A 23,307-nucleotide genomic window follows, 5' to 3' on the forward strand; every position below is an offset into this window, starting at 1 on the left:
TGTCCCTTAAATATTTTATTTATTGAGAGAGAGAGAGAGAACAAGCAGGGGGAGGCCTGAGGGAGAGGCAGACTCCCTGCTGAACAGGGATCCCGATATGGAGCTCTATCCCAAGAGCCTTGGATCATGACCTGGGCTAAAGGCAGGTACTTAACTGACTGAGCCTTCCAGGTGCCCCAAATATCCCCTTTTTCTTATAAGTAAATTCCTAAAGATTGAGATGATGGAATTGTTTCAGTAATGGCCAGAAAGAGGCAAAAAATCTGGGAGAACATGCTTCCAACAAAATAAGGCAAAAAAGGATAATCAGTAAAGCACTTTATTTGTTTGTTTGTTTGTTTTTAAGAAGTTCATCCTCTTTAGACTTAAGGAGTGTGGATACAGACTACACCAGACCCAGGGTTTTGAGTCTGTTGGGAGTAGACACAGCTATGGCAAACACAGGGAAATGGTGAGAGGGGAGGGGACGCATAGTAGGTCTCTAACTTGGCAGGGAGGGTGGAAAGTTGATGATCACTGGGGGTTGGAAATGAGGAGCAGCAGGAAGAAAGTTTTCTAAGATGGGGTGGGGGCAGGCCCAGAGGGGCAGCCCCCTTCGCCTGGGGCTCATAGTTGAAAGGGAAGGAAAATGAGGCCCTCCTCTCAATGCTAAGGACTAGGCTCTTGGCTCAGGTTCCTTCTGCCCCACCCTCATCCATGGAGGAGATAGGGTCCTTGCCCCCTGGCTCCTTTCAAGAACCCAGAGGCTTTTCCCCGTTGAGCCTCTGGAAGACGCTTTTGCTGAACTCAACTCATAAGAGCTGATCATGATGACGCATGAGGGAGGGGTGCCCCTGAAGACCCTTGTCCTGGGAAGGAGGCCCGGTGAGCTCCCCAGACATCCCTCAGCTGGATCCTCTGTAGCAGCAGCAGTCAGGCGGAGGGGGTAAGAGAGGGGTGTCACTCTCACAGCCTCCAGAGCTCTCAGTGTGACCTGGCCTTGAGTCTCCACCCCGGGGAAGGGTGGTAGAATCTGCACAGCTGCCAGCTGCCGCCATCCCTGAGATGCCACCAGCCACAAAGCTGATGCCCATGAGTGCTTGGTCCTTTGACCTGAGCCCACTCAATCAGCTCTTCACCAGCTCATAGTTGAACCAGTACAGAGCAGAAAAGGGTGCATCCTGAAGGTCAGTGGGGTCCCAGCCCTGCCACACTGATCACCAGGTGCCCTGGGTCACGGCCACCCAGACAGGAGTACCAGCCATGGTGTAACATGTGCAGAGCTAGCAGTTTTGTCCACACTAGCTCCAGGGAGCTCGTCACTGTCACGGTGCCCATGCCAGCCTGTGCCCCCGCCACCCTGTGTGCGAAGAGGTCAAAAGTTGGGTCAACCAAAAAGAAGGTCTTGGGTTGGGTTGGCTGTAGGCAGGGAAGTACAAGGCAGAGGTTGGCATAGTCACAACCAGGTGGCTGGGAGGCTGCTCCACGGGGTCCTAGTGACCTCATGTCTTATCATCTTCACCACGGCAGTCATGGTGCCAGAGAAGGGAGCGTGTCCTGAAATCAGGTGGCACAGCAGGCACTGTTTGGGCACAGGAACCGGGGCTCCAGGGCACTACTGCAGTAGAAGTGGTACTTCCTCTTGGCCTACTTGCATTTCATATCTTTTGATATATATCAGAAATGGGATTGAGAGTGGGCTCCAGAGTCTGCAAGAGGGCATTGGCTTATTGGCCACTGAGGGGCACCGAGACTGCAAGCATACCTTCATCACACCCAGGAGTGTCATGAAGAGGGAGGTGACCACAATCCCAATGCTTGAGGCCACCATTCATTGGAGGTGCTACTGTCCCCAGGGTCCTGGTCAAGCTTCTTATAGCTTCAGCGCTGGCTGTAGGCTGGTGCTCATGCAACAAGGTGCCCATGGTGGCTCCTCAGCCAGTGCATTGTCCACATGCCCTCTAATCTCTTTTACTACGCTCTGTATTTTAGATAATTGTAATCTCTGAAATAAGAATTTACCTGGGGCTTGCAACCATCAGAAAACAATGCCAGATGGAGAGCTATAACTAAAAAAATTGATTGGTTTTAATTATGACGTCTATGCAAGCAGTGTCCAAATGGGAAAATTTCATATCTGTGGGATTCTACCGAGTCAGATTCCAGAGTCAAGCTTCCTCACCTACTTGGAGAAATTTCCTAGAGACTGAAATATACATTGAAATCTTTCCCTCTTTGCAAATCTTTACCTCTCCCAACACCTTCCAAATAATCTTTCATTCTACTTTCCAGAAAAAAAAAAATTGAAGCTCTCAATTTCTACTCATCACTACAAAACTATAAAGCTACCCAAATCTTACCCATCATTAGATGTTTCACTTTTATACATACAGTACTTTTTTCTCCTATGTAAAGATAATCTTTCTAGTGAGCTTTAGATGTATTTCCTCCAGATCCCTACCAAATATCAATGCCCTCTCAATTGTCCTTTTCTCCAATACATCTTTTTGTTGCTGAAACATTAAATCTCATTTCCCCATAACAGCCAAACTTTAAAAAAAAAAACAACAACAAACAAAAAAACTCTTCTAATTTTTTTTTTCCTATTTCACTTGCTTTTCAATCTGAGGAAGATTTCTTCTACTACTACTCCTGAAGTAGTTCTCCCTAAGGTTAGCAAGCCTCTCTATGTTGCTAAATTCAAAGGACTGATTTCAAAATTTGCCCAACTTAATTCTCAGTGATTTTTAGTAATCCCATTGTGCTGTGCTTTATTCCTACTTGTCTGGTAGTTCTTTGCCAACCCAACTTGGTAGTTCATTTTTCTCTAACTGGTAATTAAATATTAAAAACAAAAGTTTGCTAAGGCTTTCCTTGGTCCATATTCTCCAAACTTAATCCAACCTTTGGTTTCAGTCACCACCTATATTTCAAGGACTTCCAACTTTTTATATACAGTTCAGACCTCTGTTCCGAACTCTATAGATTTAACTCTTAATTCCATTTCTTCACTTGGGTTTTTCCCTTATTTTTCCTTTAGTCCCCATATATAAATCATCACCAAGTAGTGCATATTTTATTTTCCCACATCACTGCTATGATGGTCCAAGTATAGACAGACACAATTAATTATTTGTAAGGAATAAATTCTTAACTAATTTTACTACATCCATTTTCATCACCTCATATTCTGTCTTCTAGGTTATCACCATAATAGTCTTTAAAAATCCCAAAATTGATTTTATTCTCTATTGCACAATTAAAGCCTTCCAGAAACTGTCATTGCTCTTTGGATAAAGAATAAATATCTTAAATAAGCCTGTGTTTCAAGCATATTCTCCATGACATGCCTGGACTCTGCATATCTCTCCATCCTCTTCGCGTACCAACCTCCAACTTTTTCTCTGAAGTTGAGATGTACTGGCCTCCTTTTACTTCCTCAGATTCCTGCACAGGGTTTCTGAATGAGTTGTAAACTCTGCCCAGAAAGTTCTTCTTTCAACCTCCTCACTTCATGTATTTTAGCTCAAGCCTACTTCTTGATAAAATTGTTTTCCTAGCCTCTTACTATAGTTATACTCACTTTTAATATTTTTAATTAAGGCATTTATTTTTCCAATTTTATTGAGGTATAATTATCAAATAAAATTGTATGTATTTAAGGTGTATAGCATGATGATTTGATATAAAATTGTATGTATTTAAGGTGTATAGCATGATGATTTGATATCAGTATACATTATAAAATGATTACCATAATCAAGCTAATTAACACATCCATCACCTCACATAGTTGACATTTTTTGTGTGTGGTTAAGAACTTTTAAGATCTACTCTCTTAGCAAATTTCAAGTAAGCAGTATTATTAACTAAGTCACCATACTGTTCATTAGATTTTCAGATCTTACTCATATTCTAACTGAAAGTTTGTACATTTTGACCAACATCTCCCTATTTTCCCCACCTCCCAACCCCTAGCAATCACCATCTACCCTCTGCTTATGTGAGTTTGACTTTAGAGTCCACATGTGAGATTATACAATATTTTGCTTTCTGTGTTTGGTTTATTTAGCTTAATGTCCTTGAAGTTCATCCATGTTGTTGTGAATAACAAGATTTACTTTTTTTGTATGGCTGAATAATTTTCTATTATATATGTATTATGACATATTTTCTTTGTCCATTCATCTGTTGATAGACACATAGGTTGTTTTTATGTCTTGGCTATTTTGAAAAATGTTGGCTGCAATGAACATAGAAGTACATATATCTCTTTAAGATATTAATTTCATATCTTTTGATATATACCAGAAGTTGTATTGATAGATCATGGGGTAGTTGTATTTTTAATTTTTTGAGGAAACCCCATTTTCCAAAATGGTGTACCAATTTATATTCCTAACACAGTGTACAAGAATTCCCTTTTCTCCACACCCTCACTGACACTTGTTACCTCTGGTCTTTTTGATAATAGCTATCCTAACAAGGGTGAGATGCTATCCCCAGTTTTAATTTGCATTTCCCTGATGGTTAGTGATGTTGAGCATCTTTTTATATACATACTGGTCATCTGTAAGTCTTTTTTGGAAAAATGTCTAATATTTTTTTCTTAAAATCATGTTTTTTTTCTTCTATTATCTCCATTTGTAAGTATATTTTTTCTCAATTCTGTGGAAACTTGCATTTTTGCAACACTGCATCCTCACTAGTGTTTTTTAAAAACTTTATTGAGGTATAGTTGATACTCAAAATTGTATACATTTAATGTATATATCTTGATGACTTTGGGTATATGCATAATCCTTAATACCAGTGCCACAATAAAGATATTTATATATCTATCACCTTTCCTTATGTTCTTTTGTGTATGTGTTTTGGATTTATTTGTTTGTTGAAAAAAATCAATTAGCATGAGCTCTGTCTTCTTCATGTATTTTAAAGTGCATAATATGTTACTCTTAAGTACAGGTACTCTGTTGTACAGCAGATCACTAGAACTTCCAGTGCATTAAGCATCAATACCACATGACTCAGGAATTCTCTTCTTAGGTATATATCCCAAAGAATTAAAAGCTGGTGTGCAAACAAAAACAGGTACATGAATGGCTGTCACAGGATGATTCAGTAACTGAATGGTGGAAATAAGCCACATGTCATCAACTGCTAAATGGGTAAATAAAATGTGGTACACCCATGCAATGTGAAATTATTTCAGTCATTAAAATGAAATACAAATAAATGATACAAATTGGATCAAAATTGAAAGTGTGCTGATTGAAAAAAGCCATAATAGATAAATTCATAGAAATAAAAAGCAGATTAGTATCAGGGATTTGGGGGAGGAAGGGATTGAGAGTGACTGCTTAATGGGAATGGACTTTCCTTGTAATGTGATGAAAATATTCTGGAACTAGCTAGTAGTGATACTTCCCCATCGTAATGAATATATTAAATGCCATGGAACTGTATACTTTAGAATGATAAAATTGTTAAATTTTTATATGTATTTTAATTATATAAACACACACGTTGGGGTGCCTGGGTGGCTCAGTGGGTTAAAGCCTCTGCCTTCAGCTCAGGTTATGATCCCAGGGTCCTGGCATAAAACCCCACATCGGGCTCTCTCTTCAGAGGGGAGCCTGCTTCCTCCTCTCTTTCTCTCTGTCTGCCTCCCTGCCTACCTGTGATCTCTGTCTGTCAAGTAAGTAAATAAAATCTTTAAAAAAAATCATAAATTAATTGACTAGGTCATGGAGGGTTTTTTAATTACCAGATATTTATTGAATCAGAGGCTGTACTCTAGGATCAAGGGTAAAATGGAACAAAATCAGCATTGACCCTTCATTCTTGTGGTATTTACACTCAAGGAAAAAATGAGTCAAATTACTACAGAAATAAAAGGATTATAATAATCTAATTAATATGTGTTGTTTGAATTAGACACATTGAAAATGCCCAATAAAATAATAAATACAAAATTATTATTATTGTTTTAAATTTTCATACTTAAAATTACATATCCACTCTGTTCCACAGAGTGTTCCACAGAGTGGATCTGTTATTGTAGCCATGTTGAAAATCTGTACAGTGAGTCACAGGGATTGACACCTGACATTTATGGCTCATTCAGTGGAAGCCATCAGCCTCTCTGGGATTTTTAATATGTATTCATGTAGGTAGGTGTTAAAGCACATTCATACATGTACAGTACACACACACATGCACACACATAGAATAATATTGCTGCAAATACTCAGAATTCTTTTTTGTTATGCCTGAAAATAGCTTGTTCTAGTGAATATTTTCAATCAACTCACTTTTCCTGTGTTTATTTTCTGTATTTAATTTTTTTTTTTTTTTTTTTTGCCTTATAGACAACCGAAACTTATTTTTCAAAGAACTAGAAGCTGGGAGTCTTATGAATTTCAGAACAATCTGAAATCTTTATGCTCTTTTCAAACATAATATCAACTCCCATGCCTTGGTATGTTGTTAGATTCTCTGAAACCACAATTCCATGCACCGTATGTGAATTAAATCTCTTGCAGGTATCCGGCTACTTCAGATTCTAACCATGTAGAGTTCCTTGGTGGTAAGTCTTTTATCTTGGAATCACAAAGAGAAACAAATTCAAACCAGTTTTAAATTTAAACACACCCTTACATAGTAGACACTACATAAAAGCAATAAACATTTGAATTCTAAAACGAGATTGATTTATTATTAGTAAATGGCAGAACCTCATGAGCCCAAACATTATTCTTCCTATTGCCCCTTAGTTGGCATGGTACAATGAACTTGCACTGCTGGCAAAACAGGAGCTCCTGATTCATTCCAATCAGCTAACTATAAATTCTCACAGTACAAAAATCACCAATTCCTTTCTTTTGTGCTATGCTGGCATAATTTAAGTATTTTAGCAGTCATTTGTTAAGTGATCCAGCTCCTTGGATTTCGGCTTCCCAAGACACTTCTGACATCCGCTAATGTGCTCACTTGAGTAATGTTTTCCATTGCACAGACATTTATATAGCCTTCAGTGTTTTCAGATGGTTCCCATAGAAAGATGCTATTCAAGTCAAGATTTTGCAACAAATGTTATTATCATCAATATAACAAATAACAGTTCTTTCTTCTGTTGATTTTTAAAAACTCAAAAAAAATCACAATATATAATTTGTGCTAGACTAAGGTTATAGGAGATCTAATGGCATTAATGGTGATATATTATGAATGTATCATGTTCATCATTTTTCTCATTGTTATCAGGGTTTTTTTTTTTTTTCTCTAACTAGTATTCCTAGTTTTGGAGAAATACCCCACTCTCACTTCAAACACATAATTCTATAGAGGTGGAAAATCTTTATTCTGAGCACAGGAAATTGGTAGCATTTCTAAGTACCTTACATATATTCATTGATCTCATGACATTTGTATTGGATAGGCACTATTGTTATTCACAATTTACTGGGAATAATAAGGTCCAGAAAAATTAAGTAACTTTCTAAAAGTCACATGGTTAATTAGTATCAGAGATGAGATTTGAATAAAACAATCTGTTTCCTGAGTTCAGTCTCTTCCTATACTTCAAGCCAAGCTAGTTGTTTAGTCTGCTGGGGCTGCTCTGCCAATTACGATAGACTGAGTGAATTAAACAACAAACTTATTTCTTCCAGTTCTGAAAACTCTGAAGTCCAAAGTTAAGATACCAGCAGATTTGGTTCTTGGTGAGAACTCTCTTTCCAGTTTGTGGGTGGATAGCCGTCTTCTTGTAGCCTCACATGGTGGACACACACAGAGAGAAGCAAACTCTCTTCTGTTTCTTCCTATAAGGTCACTAATCCTATCATGTGGTCTCCACACTCATGACCTAATTACCTAATTACCCAAAGGCCCCATATGCAAATACCATCACACTGGGAAATGCAGCTTTAACATACGAGTTTTATGGGGCTACAAACATGAAGTCTGTTACCCTAATGTTTCTTGAATTTTTCATTTTATGGCTCACCTTGGGAAGGTCTGAATCTAGGATCTGCCAGGAGGGGGTATTTCCCACCTGTGGAGAATGGCAGCTTGAAAAAAGAAAGAAGCCAGTGTGGAGAAACAAAGCATGCTGAGAGAAAGAGTACTGGCAGTATTAGGGATTTGTTTTGATTGCTCTGGAGACCACTTACATGCTAGCATTTTTCTGTGCTTTGGGTGGTCACTACTTTTTCTTTCTGGCAATCGAATGGGTTTTCTAAAGCACTCATCTAAAGCAATGTTTTATTAGTAGCAAGTAGACTTGTTGGCCACTAAAAAAGATACAAAGGTGTTCGGAGATAAGGTCAGAGAGGCAACAGGAATGGGGGCAGGTGTCACAGGACTTGGTACATCGTTGGATAACTTTCCCTTATATTCACAGTGAAGTTGGGAACCATTTCAGATTTTTGAGGAGAGAAGTGGCCTCATCTCTGTTTTGGGAGAATCACTTATAGTGCTAACTTATATATCAGAATAAAGGAAAGAAGAAAGGAGACCAGTTGGAGGCCTTTGCAATGAATCAGGTGAGAGGTGTTGTGCATGGCGGAGGGTAGTTCCAGTGTTCCAGTGGAGAGAATGAAATGTAAGGTGGAACCAGGGGGGTTTCTTCATGGATTTAGAAGTAGGGTGTAAGAGAAACTGACAATCTAGGATGACCCCCAAAGATTTAAGTTTGAGCAGCCAAAATTTTGCAGTCACCAGCAAGTGAAATGAAGAAGATTGTATAAGAAGTTATTAGAGGGAAGATCAGGATTTTAAGAATACATGAGCAGAAAGAGTGGTCAATAGTATCAAACACTATACAGTTAATCTGTAAAGTACAGTCTGAAAAAATTCCAGATTTATTTGATTATTAAGGCTGAATTTGTAAGAGCTGATGCACTTCACTGGTACATAAAATAGCAGATCATAAAATTAGAAATAACGAATGATAGGTAAGGATACGGATCTAGTGGTGAAAATCAACATTTTCAAGAAATATACTTTTAAAGAAATGGAGATAAAATTCTAGGCAGAGAAGGACAAGGATTGGAGAGGATACTTAAACATAATTTTATAGAAATGGAAAAAAATAATTTCTTACATATTTCAAAGTATACTTCATTACAGCATATTTACATTTCTTACGTGTGTGCAATGCATATGGCTATAATTTAATGGAGAAATGTAAAATATTTCCCTGCTTTTCAGAATATTTATCTCGGGATGAGTTAAATCAGGAGCAATTTTCAGTGAACATGACTTTTTCACCTTAACAAATTATAAAGGAAGTATACTTTCCTGGGTACTCTCCAATATGATTAAACTAATGACATGTAATATCTGTGAGAACATCTACTTTCCTCCACCTATTACTTTGTGTTTCCTGAAACTTTGCCTCTCCTCAAAAGTGTTTGCAATCAGCTGGTGACAGACTATGTTTTTAAAAATTAATAACAGTCTATTACTGACACAGTTCTTTGTCTTAGTTATGTTGTATTACCTCACTTTCATTCAGGTGATCATTTTTTCCCAAATGATGTAAGAATTATTCATGCTAACTCTTTCTTAAAGTTCCTTGTGGTGAATGTGACATTTTAAAACTCAGTAGTGTTATTTTAAACCAGGAACCTAAAAACTGTCCCTGTTTCCCCCGTGCCATAGAGATTGATGGCTGAACCAAACAGCTGTTTTCTCCTTTTTTCCGAGGCAAAGAATCTTGGTTTTTTTTAGAGGGATACACAACTGTTCAAAGTGAGTCTTTTATTTCCCGAATGTTTTTATTCCAAGTGATTGACATGTGACTAATTTGGGGTCAATGGCATGAATAGAAACATAGGCATACCTTGATTTATTCAGCTTTGTAGTTATTTTTTTTTTTTTTTAACAAATTGAAGGTTTATGGAAACCCTGCATTGACCAAGTCTATTGGCATCATTCTTCCAATAGCATTTGCTCACTTTGTGTCTTTGTGGCTCATTTTGTTAATTCTCATAGTATTTCAAACTTTTTTTCATTATTATTATATCTGTTAGAGTAATCTGTGATTAGTGATCTTTGATATTATTGTTATTGTTTTGGGGCACCATGAAGCACACCCATAGATAACAGCAAATGTAATTGATAAATGTGTGTGTCTGGGCTGCTACATCCACCAGCCATTCCCCCATCCCTCCTCCTTTCCTCATATTTCCCTATTGTCCAAGACACAACAATATTAAAATTGGTTAATAACCCTATTATGGGCTCTAAGTGTTCAAGTAAAAGAATCATACATCTCTCACTTTAAATCAAGAGCTAAAAATGGCTAAGCTTAGTGAAGGAGGCATGCCTAAAGTTGAGAGAAACAGAAAGCTAGAGACCTCTTGCACCAAAAAGTTGGCCAAGTTGTGAATGCAAAAGCAAGTTCTTGAAGGAAGTCAAAAGTGCTACTCCTGTATTCAGAAGATCTAGCTAAGGTAACTCATAAAGGTGGTTGTGCTAAACAACAGATTTTCCATATAGACAAAACAGTTTTCTATTGGAAGAAGATGTCATCTAGGACTTTCCTAGCTAGAGAGGAGAAGTCAATGTCTGGCTTCAAAGCCTCAAAGGCTAGACTGACTCTTATTAAGGGCTAATGCAGATGGAGACTTTAAATTAAAACCAGTGCTTGCTTACCATTCTGAAAATCAAAGGGCCCTTAAGAATTATACAAAATCTACTCTTTTTGGCTCAGTAAATGAACATGAAAGCCTGGAAGACATCAGTCAGTCTACAGCATGGTTTACTAAATATTTTAAGCCCACCACTGAGAACTACTGCTCAGAAAAGAAAGATTGCTTCCAAAATATTACTACTCATTGACAATACATCTGGTTACCAAGAGCTCTGATGCAGATGTGCAGTGAGATTAATATTGTTTTCATGCCTGCTAATGCAATATCAATTCTGCATCCCATGAATCAAGGACTAATTTCAACTTTTAAGTCTTACTATTTAAGAAAATTTTGTAAAGCTGTAGCTGCCATAGACAGTGATTCCTCTGATGAATTTGGGCAAAGTAAATTGAGAGCCTTCAGGAAAGGATTCACTATTCTAGGGTCCATGAAAAACACTTATGATTTATTAGAGGAGTTCAAAATATCAACATGAACAAAAATTTGGAAAAAAAATTGATTCCAGTCCTCATGGATGACTTCTGGGGGTTTCAGAGTTCAATGGAGGAAGAAAATGCAGATGTGGTGGAAACAGCAAGAGAAGTAGAATTAGAGAGAGAGTGTGTATGTGAGGGAGAAACAGAGGGATAGGTAGAGCAAAAATCTCAAACAAAGTTCCCACTGAGTGGGGAGCGTGAAAGAGGGCTCCATCCCAAGGACTGAGATCATGATCTCAGCAGAAACCAAGAGTTGCATGCTTAACCGACTGAGCCACTCAAGTGCCCCAAGAGAAGCAGAATTAGAAGTGGAGCCTGTATATGAGATTGAATTATTGTAGTCTCATGAAAAAAATCTCAAGTTGCTTTTATGCGTGAGCAAAAAAACATGGCTTATTGAAGTGGAATCTACTCCCGGTGAAGATGCTGTGAAGATTGTCAAAATGACAGCAAAGGATTTAGAATATTATATAAATTTAGTTGATAAAGCAGCAGTGGGGTTTGGGAAGATTGACTTTTGAAAGAAGTTCTGTGGGGAAAATGCCATAAAACAGCTTTGTATGCTACAAATAACTCTTTTGTGAAAGAAGAATCAATCCATGTGGCAAACATAATTGTCTTTGTCGGGGACCGCCTCCGGCTGGGAAAGTCCCCGCCATTACAAGATGGCGCTTGGCTCACTGCCAGCAAAATATGCTGCAAGTAAACAACAAACGTTCTGGTGAAGCCCGCCTAAAGGAGGACATAGTCATTGGCTGTTTCAGATTTAATCAGCATAGTAACAGGACTCTCATTGGCTCTCCCCATTGCTTGGCCCCTTATTGGTCACCCTGCTGCATATAAGCTAAGGAAGTTGACAAAATAAGCGGATGAAGCATTAACACCATACCAGGCTGATTGTCGTTCTTGCGGGCCGAGGGCGACAGTCTTGTTTTAAGAAATTGCCACAGCCACTCTAGCCTTCAGCAACTACCACCCCAATCAGTTAGTAGCATTCCACAAAGAGGCAACAAACTCCATCAGCAAAAAAGATTATGTTTGACTTGCTGGAAGCTCAGATAGTGCTTAGCATTTTTAGCAGTAAAGCATTTTTAATTAGGTTATGTATGTTGTTTTAGACTTAAGGCTTTTGTGTGCTTAATACACTACAGTATAGTGTAAATATAACTTTTATATTCATTGGGGAACTGAAAAACTCATTTGGCTCCCTTTATTGTGATACTTGCTTTATTGCAGTTGTCTGGAACTGGAACCACACCATCTCCATGGTATGGCTGTAGTCTTGTGGCAGTTTCTTGGACATTTATTTAAATAACATTTGCCTCATACCCTCTTTCCTTTCTCTTTATTTCTTATTACTTTTTATTAAAATAGGGTGTTATTACTACTAAAATAGGGTGTTATCATTACAGTTTTAGCCATTTTCATGTGCCCAATGACAAGTCCCTTCCATAGGAATGGGAAATAATTACCTGGAATGAGCTGTATCCCTGAGGACTTTGGGGAGCAGAACTAACACGGCACCTCTGAACTTTTTGCCTCTAAATTTTTGTATGAGATAGAAATCAAGTTTTCGTTTATTTAAAGCTATTATTTGTGATCATTGTAATTTATGATTGAATCTTAAATAATATACTGTGATTCTCATGAAATTTTGTAACACTGAAGTGTAGACTAATACAACTTTTAAGTAAAGTAACTCATAATTACTATCCTATTTTTATCATCCATTTAATAGCCATATTTTAACACTTCCTTAAAAAAATTTAAGTGTTAAATATGCTGAGAAAAATGTGCAATCATTAAGGGAATTTAGCTGTGTAACCTGTACCCACATAAAGAAATAGAACATAAACAGTGGGGCAAAAGATCTTAGATAAGCCCTAGGCTTTCACCATTTGAAGACAAATACTATATTGACCTCCAACAGTATCTGTGGGTTTTGCCTCTTTTTGAAATGCAGATATTTAGAATCATAATATAGACAGTCTTCCTTTTTGCAGGAAGGTCTGGCCTCCTTCACTCAATGTTACACTTATAAGATTCATGTGTTTTCATATAACAATTGTTTAATTTATACTCTTTTCATTGTGTAAAAAAATACACATATATATACATATATGTATGTGTATATATATATAGTTAATGTGGAGGTGTGCCACCTAGATCTCTCAAGGAAGGGCTTGCTGCCTGGCTGCTGGAAACATGGGCAGCAGATATCCTTCAGTTCTCCACATTTTCAGGGTCTGCGTAAGTTTCAGAGAGCCACTTTTTACAGAGCTCATATCTTTCTCCAGGGAAGCTTACATCTGCTGAGAGTCAGGATCTAAAATCTGGTCATTTGGTTCCCATCATGGACAGTCTGATGGGCAATATTCCCTCCAGATCTCCACCCCCCAGAGATTACTGACATTATGTCAGACCTACATCACAGTTTAGTTCTTCTTCCCAATCATGCCTCTTTCCTTTCCCCTTAACACATGCTCATTCCTAATAAACATCTTGTCCATGTCTGTTTCCTAACCAGTGACAGTTGAAACCAAGAACACAGGAGGTAAGATGGTGTTTCAGCACTAGATCACTAATGTTCGATTGGCAATGAGGACTCCCTTACTGGTGACAGGCAGAGCACAGACAATCCCACCTACAAAGTCATGGTCCAATTATTGAAACGTTCACCAGTAGTGACCTGGGAGAATGTCACTGATGGAAGAAAATGAATCAGGTATTGAAGAAAAAGCATAATAATAAGAAAAATGGACCAAATAGCTATTACTGATTATCACTGGTGCTCTAGAACAATGGTTCCTAATTAAGGACAAGTTTGCTCCTGCCTTCTGCTCCCTGCCATCACGTAATGATGATCATGAAGTAAATCCTATCAGAATCATCATTTCATATAGTTGAGGGCCCTATATATATGTCATTGTAAAATGGAAGTTGTTTAGCTGGGATCAATCCCAAGCAAGAACAGAGGGCCCAAGCAAGCAGCATGAGAAGATAACCAAGAATCCCATGGCACATACCAAGTCTGCATCAGTGCCCCTTCCTCCACTTACAATGTAGGCATGTGTGGAGTGTTTTGCAACTAGCTAAATGAGGAGAAAGAAAAGAAAAATGAACAAGTTTTAGTTGACAGGTGGTTGGCTTGGAAATTGATAGTGATTATAGTACAGCCTCATTCTGGAGTGGCCATGAAAGAGATTATAGAAGACTAAACCTGCCAGTTAGAAGATCTTCAGATTGTGACCCTGCCATCCAACTTGTGTGGAAGAAGTGTCCCAAGATTAGAAAATATATAGACTCATGGGCAGTATTAAATGAGATTGAAGACTAGTCAGAAACTTGGAAAAAAATAAAATTAAAAAATTAAAAGTGAAGAAATAGGATGTGTGGGGGTAAAGACACACAAATACACATAGGAAAATGGTAACAAAAAATGAAGAGGGGCACTGGGGGGGCAGCAGTGTCCTAGGGTCTGACCCCACATTGGGCTTCCTGCTCAGCAGGGAATCTGCTTCTCCCTTCCCCTGTTCTAGTGCTCTTGCTGGTTCCCTTTCTCTTCTCTCTTCTCTCTTCTCTCTCTCTCTCTCTCTCTCTCTCTCTCATTTATTTATAAATAAATTAAATCTTTAAAATAAAAAAAAGAATGAAGAATCTATAGAGCATACATATGTCTACCACGATGCACAAACCATGCAGCAAGCACTAAATAATGATGTAGACCAAAAAAATGCCAGTTGACCAGCCAGTCTTTGCCATCAACTACTCCAGTGTTGGAACAAGGGGTATACAATGAAAGTAGCCATGATGGCGGAGATGAAAGCTATGCATAGGTTCCATGACATGGACTTCCACTTTCCAAGGCTGACTTATTTACCGCTGTTGCCAAATGTCCAACCTTCCAGGAACAGAGACTAGCAATGAGTTATAAATGTGTTACTATTCCTTAAGGGGACAAACTAGTTGATTGCAGGTTGGCCATTTGGATCCTTCCACCTTGGAAGAGTCAGCAGTTTATTGTCATGGAAATAGACATGGATTTTAAGCATGGGTTTGCCTTTTCTCCTTGCATGTTCACAACCAGCACTACTATTCAAGGCGATTTGAAGCAGTTGAGCCACACATGGGATTCCACATATTTCTTTATATTAAGGGGCACTTATCTTAGCAAAATTGGTACAGGATTGGATCCCATGATAGTCCAATTGATCAGTTTCTTTCATTATAATTAGTGTATTTTGAGTACTAGTTAAGAAATTCTGTGTATCCCACATCATGAAGATATTCTCCTAGGTATTTACTAAAAGCTTTATTGTTTTATATTTTCTACTTAGATCTATAATACATCTGGAATTGATTTTCTGTGAATGGTATGAAGTAAGGACAATTTTTCCCCCATATGGATATTCAGTTGACTCACCATCATTTATTGAAAAGTTCATCCCTTCCTTTCTACACCACTTTGTCACCTTTGTTACAAATAAAAATCTGAATATGTTTTGCAATTCTGTTTTTCTCCATTGTTTGATGACACAATCCTGTGCTAATACACACTGTCTTCTTTCTTATAGTTTTATTAAGTTTAGGGGTCTAATAGTATAAGTTATCTAGCATCTTCAAGTTCATCGTGACGCTTCTGGCTCCTTTGCATCTGCCCAGAAATTGTACCTTAGGTTTCCTAATTTCTACACAGAATGCAAAACTGAGTAAGAAATTATTCTGATTTCATTAAATATATAGGTCAATTTGGGGAGAATTAGCTTTTATGACATCCAGTCTTACAATCCATCAACGTTTATTAAGTCCTCTTAATTTCTTAATTCTTTAACAAATTAAGCATTTATCCATGGTAATAATTCCCATTTGCATAACACCTAAGCTTTCCACTTCCATTGCAATTTGCAGCTCACCACTTAGGAATTGACTGAAACTTTTCTTTTCTTTCTTTTTTTTTTTTTTGGTGACTGAAACTTTTCTAATCAAGCTCACCAATGTATCTGTATTTAGAGGGGACTTTTGCTTCTTCTTTTGCTTAACTACAGGTATATGACACTACTTCTTGACTACTACTTCCATTATGAAAATTTTATTCCTTTGGCTTCTAGTCCATAATCTTTTTCTGCATTTCTTCCTACTGGTAAGGATGCTCTTTATTTAAGTTTTCCTTTCCAGTTCTTTGCCATCTTTTAAATGTCACTATAATGCAGGTTTCTATCTTAAATCTGTTCTTTTTTTTTTTTTTTTGCAATGACCAGAAAGATTATTTATCAGAAACGTGGCTTAATAGGAAACAAAAACCATTGTTTCCCAATTCTACGTTTTTAAAAGTGAATAAGGTGAAAGTACTATGCCTTCAATTCCTTGTCCATGTTTTTTCTTACATATATTTTTAAAACAAAGACAATAATCTAGATAAATTTTAATACGCTTTTTCTAAGAGCAAAATCTGTGTACAGAGTAGAACAAAGAAATGTTTTCCGCTGTACTGAGTCCTCACCAACACGGTGTCAGTGTTTTTCTTATATTGTAACTCTTCCTCCCACATCCTCCTTCCTATTGATTGCACAGCATGGATCTAACATGATAAATCTTGCCTCCTGGAGCCACCATATCGCTTCTTCTATTTCAAAATAGGATTTCACTTTACATTTATACAATGTTATACGTCAATTATATCTCAGTAAATCTGGAAGGGAAAAAAGTAAGTCGGGAACATACCCTGTGAATATTTTAGTAAAATTTAAATCTGTTCTTTTTGCAATTTATATACACTGCTGAGTGTTCAGTGTTCAACCCATTCAGTTTGTTTGAATTATAAATGAGATGCAGATTGTTACCAGTTTTTAAAATATCCAGTTCAAATCTCTTCCTAGGTATTAGACCATATATCAAACTGTTTATGAATAGATGTCTCAAGGGATAGCAAGATCAGTGTATCCAGAATGAAATTTATAATCTAATTTTCCAGCTTAAGCCTCTTCATATGTTTCCTATTTTAGTTAATGACATCTCACTCATCCCATTTGCAGGAATATTAACACAATCATGACAAATTTCTCTTCTTAAACTCAAAAATCCAATGAATAACCTGATAATTTTTCTTTTAATTCTTTGGCACTACCTGTCTCCTTAGCGCAGTAGGCAGCGCATCAGTCTCATAATTCTTTGGCACTACTATATATATATATATATATATATATATATATATGTAGTATATATATATATATATATATGTAGTATATATATATACACACACACACATATATACATGCATATATATGCATGTATGTATAATGAATTTGAGAAACACTCCAAACAGGATTTCCTGTCTCCAGACTTGATCATGTTGACATGTTGATATGGAAGATTATGTTGGCTGACTGTGTTCATTGGGAGAGTTCACACCAGGATCTAAACACTTAGAATTCTATATTAGAAAGCTATGTATTAAGATAATTTAGAGTGCCTATCTAAGATCAAAACCAAAAATGATTGATTATCAAATACTCAAAATGAAAACTTAACTCAAAGATAGTGTTGAAAGATTGCTGAAGCTAAATGGATAATGGAATTAAGAAGGTTAAAATAGGCATTAGAATTTGGGGTTTCAAGATCCCTGGAGAGAGAAATTGAGACCTGAAGCCTATGTGATGCAGAGAACCTGGACTGAGCTTCTGTGGTATAGATAAAACCCAAAGTAATGTCTTTTTCATGAAGTAGGAATTTTAAAATATGGCCCTGAAGCCTGATATATATTGAGATCTGGAATAGAACTAGATTCATTTGTGACTATTTGGTAATATTAAATTTGGATCACTTATGGACAGAGAACAAAATGCCTGTTGTTCAAGATATTGACATGAGAATAGACCTAAAACCAGTGAAATCCATTAATTTTCCATTAAAGATGGAAAACACAAAAGGGTTCTGCTGAATAGTATTTACAACACAGACACTCAAAAATTCTTCAGACTATCGCAGTCTGCACTCTGAACAACACACACTTCAGATGAAATCACCATTAAGAAAACAAACAAGTAAAAGCATAGTATGAAAAAATGGAAAATAATTGAGTTGAGAAAGTTAGAGTATTTAAATGAATTTATATATGAGATCTAGAGATAATAATCTAAAAGAGTTTGGAAATATATTTAAAATATTTTAAAATAATGAGCAGAGGGGAACACTGAGAGAACAGGATTGAATGCTCAAGTGGCCAATTATGTGAAGAAAACAAATGGAGTTCTAGGAATAGAAAGTATCACTATTGCAGTAAGTGTACTCAATGGATAGGTTAAATAGTACATTAAATAAAGGAAGTGATTTTGTTAATGACAAATATCTCTGAGGAAGTTATCTAGAAATCTGCACAGTGAAGTAAAGTGATAGAAAAAAGAGAGTGGGAAGGAATTTAGGAGTTACAGAAGCAAACAAGGGAAAGTATGGAGGGAAAACACCACTCCAATTCATAACGGTTGAATATTTTTTGAAATTGAAAAAATATTTTTAATTTGAAATATGTGTTCAAATTTTGAAGAATCACATGTAATCCTGAATAGGATACATTTAAAAAGAAATCTCTATGTGGACACATGACAGTTACACTTTTTAAAGAAAAAAAATCTTAAAAGCACCCAAAGAAATAGACTGTTTACTTAAAGTGTAAGGCAAATAGAGTTACAGCCAACTTCTCATGAGTAAAAACACACCCTAGAAGATAATGGGATAATATTTTCACAGTGCTAGTAAAGAGTGATTAATCTAGACATATTTTATACAGAAATAATCTATCAGTGCTTCAAGAGTCAGGGTGAAATAATGACATTACCAATTATGCAAAAACAGAACAAAATTGTTATTTGCAGAAAAAAATGGCAAACTGAATCAAGATTAAATGTGAATAGATTTAATGACTGGCAGAATTAATGGATAAAGCAAATAACAGATTTGATCAGGAAAAAGGGCAAAAACATGGTAATGTTGGGAAATCTAAATATGCACACACAGAAATTTTAAAAGATCATTAATTCTAGGGCTTTAACATCAAGGCAAAAACAACATAAACCTAGAAAAATGCAGGACAGGCATTCAGAGCCAATGTATCACAATACCATTCCAGATTCTGAAGGAGGATAAGAGTCTTTGCTATCTTTGCCAATTTGAAATGTACACACTGTGGAACTTCTTTTAGGTTCACAATTAGCTGCTTTGCAGAGTCTCCTATCTAGACTCTAACATGTACTGGGCTTTGTTTGTTTCACAACTTCAGCTGGTCAATTCTTCAACATTCCTTAGGTTCAGTTTAAATGTCTCCTCCTCTTAAAAATGTTCCTTAATGATTCAGGCCCTCTTGGGGTTAATCTGAACCTTACATGTTCTATAGTTTTGTGAACTGATGTATGGTTCTAATTGATTGCCTCTTCTACGAATCCTAGAAACCTCCTAGGGAAGTGTTTGTGTCTATCATTTTCACTACTTACTCTGTGTGTCTCACAAAGTGAATGGCATATGACAGGTGCTCAAAATTTTTGTTATTAAATGAACACACGAGTAATCTAATCACATAAAATCAAGAAGTGATCTTCAAAGGTCCTTTTAGAACTAAAATTCATAATTTTATAAATCCATGTATTAATTTTTGATTAACCAATTAAAATATACTAGTCTTAAAGTATTACTGAAGTTGTTTGTTCGTTTGTTTGTTTTTTAATTCTGAGGTCATTAATTAGATATAGGAGATTCATGTGTTTGGAAATCAGTCCAGAAACTGGAAGAGCCATTTTTTTTTAATCTGTTCACATTAAATTTTAAATATATAATGTTCTTCTTCCTTTCCTATTCTTTCCACAATCCACAGATTTGAAAATTAAGAGATGTCACACATGCTGAATGATGAATGAAAATATCCATGGCTCTGGAAGAGAAAAACTTGTTCTTTTTTGGTCAACATATCTGCTTTGTTCCTTTCACTCTGTTTGGCATGCTGAGGCTTTACATCCCATGGTAGAAGTAAGATGACTTAGCTACATGAATAGTAGTTAACTACAACCAAATTCCCCATAAAGGTCATGCATAATGACTGTATATATTTTTATATAACACTCTGGGAGGCTAAAAATCTTGTATAACTGTCTAACCATAAATTCACATTACATATTGCCCAGATAATATTAATTACATATTTGACCAACAATTATTAATTATTTTAACTACTGTTTATGGATCGATGCGTTTTCTCGAACATTTTATTCCCTAGACTGCTTAAGGAATTTCTGGAGAAGAATTCATATCACCCAAAAAAAAAAAATTATACTCCATGAGAAACTGGTTGGGGCAGAAGGCAAACGCCAGCGATCCAGGGATGGAGTTTAGTTTATGTCAATGAAAAGAAGTAGTCTCGTATGAGTGTCATGGAGCAGTGAATTTCAGGAGATATTAAAAGATTAAATGTACAGGATCCGGTTAACCCAGAATTGTGGTGTACATAGTAATTCTGAGGTTTCAGTCAAGGAACACATCAATGTCCTTGTGCTCCTTATAGCGGTGGGGAGGTTCAAAGAGTTTGGAAAATGTGGGGAAATCTTTATCCCACTTCCATATCAAGTTTTGCACAGCAGCTGTCTCAAACGTTTTACTGTCTTAAAATTGCCCGACACCCTGTCTTGGAATATGACCTCAAAGACATTTTACTGTTAAGTGTAAGTCCGTTTCACTTGAACTCATTCCCATTTTTTTTCTTCCCGTTCTTTATAAGGTTCCTCAGCCTCATGATTCATTCCTGACTCCTCCATTTCTTTCATACCTCACATCAAAACTTTTCAGCATATTCTGTGAGATTAGAATGAAGAAATATCCAGAATCTTCTAACCACGTTTGATCATCTCCATGGCTACCATCTGGGTCCAAGCCACAATCTTCTCTCACCTGCATTATCGTAATAGACTCCTAATGGCCCTCCCTGCCCCTCTCTTTGACCTCTTAAAATCTCTTCTCCACACAGCAGATAAAGTAATCCTTTTCATAACTCATCTGCTCAGAACTCCATCACTCAGGATTAAACCCAAAAATATTAAAATGGCCAATCACATCATCCATGAACTAGACCCTCATTACCACATGGACCTCACGCTCCACTACCCTCTCCCTTGCTCATTCTGGGCTGTCTCACTGCCTGCCTTGCTTTCACTTTAACACATTAGCTCATTCCCACCATAGGGCCTTTTCACTGGCCATTTCCTCTGCCTAGAATTCTTTTCCCTCAGATTTTTACATGGTTAACTAACCTCCATCTTCATTCAGGTCCCTGTTCAAATTTTTTTTTTTTAGTACACCTTTCCCCTATTTAAAATTAGATCGCCATTCCATATAATATCCCCATAACATGGACCACTTCTTTACTTCTTTCCTTCTCCCTTTTCTCCTCCCTCCCCTTCTCTCTTGCTCTTTTTCCTGCCTACTTTCCTATCCCTTTCCCTTTCCTTTTCCCTTTCCCTTTCCCTCCCTCTCTCCCTTTCTTTCTCTCCTTCTTTTCTTCCCTTCCTTCCTTCTCCATTTGATTGAATGGTTACTTTGAATAATTGGATGGCAGTTTTTGCCAACTAGAATGTAAGCCCCAAAGGCAGAGTTTTGGCTGTTGTAATCACTGCTAGTGTCCAAGAGTCTACATATAGCGACACCTATTGGCACACGCGAAATAAATTTTGATTTAAGGAATGAATTATCTCCTTCTTTCTTTACTAGAGGGTGGAGTAATGCCTCTCCAAGGCTAACATTGTTGTCTGTGCTATAGATTTTTTTCAACATATGCCCATTAAGTACTCTTTTTTTTTTTCCTTCAGTCTTTACCTTTGATTACCTCATGAACATATGCAGATTTCCCCCAGTCCAAGGAAAGCCTACAGTTCTGAACTCCTTATCCAACCATCATATGTTCTGGCACAGTAATTTGCATTTGGCACTTTTATCATGTCTTCCCATTCCCATTTCATTTCTTTGTAATCTTGTTTCTGTTTCTGGACTCTCCTTAACTTATGTGAATAGCTGTCATTATTAGCTTTTTTTTTTTAAAACCAATTCATTGATACATTTTCAGTCCCCAGATTTTTTGATCTCAGGATATCTTGAGCAACAGATCATTCTGTCCTTTGGGAAACTTCTCTGATTAGTGAAACAAGTAGGAATTAGTTGACTTATATGTGGTCAGATTTAGTCTCACTTCCAGTCCTTTTCCTTTGGAAGCAGGAAGAGTTCTCGGGGCGTCCTTTCTAATTATGAAATGCTCCTGCAGCTTCCAAGGGAAATGAAAATGAGGCTAACAGCCTGAGGTGAAAGGAAATACTAGTAATGTTCTATAATATAATTGTCTAGTTAATATTTATTGAAAATATATCACAACATGGAAAGTTCAAGAAAAGGAAAGTGGGCTTTCTGGCTTTTTCTTCTTAAATTAGTATTTAATTTATTAAAGCCATTTCTTATAACATCAAGGATATTATAAAAGGAATAGAAATGACAGTTTTTAAGGACAGGAAATACATGTGGATATAACAGGAACTAGGTTTGCAAAGACAAACCCATAAAACCTTTTGCAGTAAAGGTACAAGATTCTGTACAAGCAAATGATAGGATGAAAATGTGAGTGATCATGAAAAATATTTGTAGGAAGTTTTATAGAGTTTTGATTTCATATTGTTTAGTTTTTAAAGTAAGCCTTTGATATGTTAATGTTCTTGCCATTCTGATAAACCTTAACTTCAGAAAGGTTATGGGATTCATAAAAAGTCATTGAGCTTACGAATCTTATTCCTTTTAGTCCAGAGCTCAAGCTTCTTCTATAGGTCTGTTTATGTGGTTATGGATGTTTCCATTCCCAGAGCTTCCATTTTCTATGAGGAGAGATTTACACTAATGCGTTGACTCTCAAAGTGCTGTCTAGGGACCATGAAGATTTGAGACCCTTTCATAGGATCCAGAAGATCAAAACTATTTTGACAATATTAAGTTGTTATTTGCCTTTTTTCATGCTTATTCTCTTATGAATATACAATAGAGATTTCCAGAGTTTATCTGACAATGCAACTGATATTGCAACAGACTGAATGCAGAAGCAGATGTAGGGCTCCAGCTGTCTACTATGGAAGACATTAAAAAGATATGGGAAAATATAAAACAATGCCACTTACAAC

The 23,307-nt window shown here is 36.8% G+C and overlaps 1 pseudogene; it reads right to left on the reverse strand.

The window, feature by feature from the left end:
* Window positions 1-731: 731 nt before the first annotated feature.
* LOC122905302 lies at window positions 732-21,052 on the reverse strand (annotated as a pseudogene).
* Window positions 21,053-23,307: the final 2,255 nt, after the last annotated feature.

This window comes from Neovison vison, chromosome 4, assembly GCF_020171115.1.
Source record: "Neovison vison isolate M4711 chromosome 4, ASM_NN_V1, whole genome shotgun sequence".
In the NCBI taxonomy this organism is placed as follows: domain Eukaryota; kingdom Metazoa; phylum Chordata; class Mammalia; order Carnivora; family Mustelidae; genus Neogale; species Neogale vison.